Raw genomic sequence first — 2,472 nt, 5'->3', positions numbered from 1 at the left:
GGGATGAAGATGAGGGATGAGGATGAAGATGAGGGATGAGGGATGAAGATGAGGGATGAGGGATGTGGGATGAGGGATGAAGATGAGGGATGAGGGATGAAGATGAGGAATGTTGAGAAGGAGGAGTGATGAAATTTTCTCCAAGGCTTTCATCCCCATGCCAAGCAGATTTGGAATCCTGACCCTATACCCTCACAGGAGCCACACCCCATTTCAGAACTTTGATTAAGTAGAACAAGTAGGAAGATGTTTTTCAACTCCAAACTGCTTGTCTTTAGCCAACTTTGTTACTCCATTTTCTTTGTATAAAACCAAGATTATGTTTAAAAATTGAAATGTTCCATCCATCTGGATAAATTTGAATTACTAGTCCTGGAAGTTTTCCTTATGTCAGGCAAAATATTTAATCTCCCTGGGCTTTGGCTAATTCACAAATAATAGAGATGATTACTAATAATTTCTGCAGAATAGTGAAGGCATAACAAGGAAGGGGTTTCCTTTCTTCTTCCACAACCTCCCATATAGACAAGGGCACTTCAAGAAGCAGATCAAACAGCAACATTCCGGCCAAATTGTTGATTTGTGCAGTTTCTTTTCACTTAGAGAATACCAGGTATGTACAAACTATTTTTATGTTTTATAAGACTGAGTGAGGAAAAGTTTTCTGACCTAATTGCTGTTTTTGCATATAATTACTGAAAAACCCAAGTTAAATTATGTGTATTGACTGCAAGAGGCTATGCCACACCTAAAGCTTGGCTTTCACGTGCGTTTTCAGTATGTAGGCTGTCATTCTCTGTTTACTAGGGATAATCAGATGGCCTCTTTATAATCAAAAGATAGTAATTTGGAGATAAAATTTCACCTTTATGATGCTTCCCCAAAGAGAATACCTGCATCATCTTCACCACCTGAATTTATTTATGTGAGGTATATACTTATCAACTGCAGTTGACTAATTCTGAACATCATGCTAATCACTTATTTATAATTGTTAGAACAGCAGTTCCTCTTCTCCTATTTTATGTTCTCTGGTCTTTGTCAGCCGTTGTCTTGGTTACCAGTGGTCAACGGAGGGCTGGAAATACTAAATGTAACATTCTGGAAGTAAACGATTCATAAATTTATGAATTTATGAATGAGTGAATACTGTTCTGACTGGTGAGACGAATTATTGTTCACTTTGCTCTGTGTCCTGGGGGATACAGCTCACTCTTCTGCCCATCACATCCATGCAGTTTGTGCAGCCTGCTTCTCAGCCACTAACATGTCATCATGGTGGCCAGATATACTGCTGTATCTATGTACCGCCATAATTCACTCAAGTTACTCTGATGTAGAAATTCAACTCTATGTCACAATACCTGCATCCTTTAATTCCCTTTATTGCATCATGGAGGAAATATGATTGCATATCGCAACAAGAAGAAAGATAATTCATATATATAGAATATAAGTACAGTACTTTGAAACAAATGGACCAGATTCATACAGTTTTAATCACCACCTTTCTACTTCATTATTAACCGCTAGCTCTTTACTACAGGTGTGTACACACAGGAAAATATAGCATTCATAGAGATCAGTGCTTTCAGAAACCTACTGGGGTCTCAGAAGACACCCCTGGTGGACAGGGGGATCTGTTCCTTTTAAAAATTATTTAGTGTTTTTCAGGAATAATGGCATAATAACCAAGGAGGCATATGAGATCATTTCACACATGTGAACAGTTTTAAGTGACCATAAACGCCACTGGTTAAAAATGTTCTAAAATAACTAGTTAGCATCTGAGGCTGGATTATAAATTTTAATCAGCACAGGAGGCTATCCCGAGGGACAGTTCTTCATGCTTTCTCTGTTCTGAAGTTCCTGACCTCACTGGTAGCAGTTTCTCACTCCCCTCTCGGGGACACATTTCAGAAAGAAGTGTGTGCTGCATGGTATGCCCGTGACATTTAGGCTCCTGTAGAATTTACCTGGTGTCAAAGTTTCATCTACATGGGCTCAGATAAAGAACACATTTTTATTTTGCAGTTTAGGTGCTGACTACTGCAGACTTAAAAACTACCCTCTCTTTGTTTTTAATGTGAGTGGTTCAGTAGTTCTCTGTGTGTGTGTGTGTGTGTGTGTTTGTGTATACTCATGCTTCTGTAATATGCATTTTCAATGACTGTACACTACTTATTAGTTAACGGAACTAAACTGAAAACTTGCAAGTGGCAGCTATGGGCTCATGACATTTGAAGGGCAAGAGTCAAATAACTAGTGTATTGTCATCTCACTGAGATATCAAACACTACCAAGTCCTTGTCATACACCACTCCATTTCAACTTCTTTGCCCTTGATTTTCTCTCTGTGTTCCCTTCCGTGTTCTACCCTTTGTGTCTTGACTGTCTGATATACTTACCTTTCCTTCTTTCCTGTTTCTCCCCTCCTTCCCTCCCTCCCTCCTTCCCTCCCTCCCTCCCTCC

The 2,472-nt window shown here is 39.4% G+C and overlaps 1 protein-coding gene across 1 annotated transcript in view; it reads right to left on the bottom strand.

Annotated features, from left to right (window-relative positions):
• The window catches only part of Syt10 (synaptotagmin 10), a 60,315-nt gene that overhangs the window by 40,233 nt on the left and 17,610 nt on the right, over positions 1-2,472 (bottom strand). The window lies entirely within an intron of this gene.

Source organism: Microtus ochrogaster, chromosome 15, assembly GCF_000317375.1.
Source record: "Microtus ochrogaster isolate Prairie Vole_2 chromosome 15, MicOch1.0, whole genome shotgun sequence".
NCBI lineage: Eukaryota > Metazoa > Chordata > Mammalia > Rodentia > Cricetidae > Microtus > Microtus ochrogaster.
Note: the sequence above shows the minus strand (reverse complement) of the source record. Positions and strands in the feature narration are given on the sequence as shown.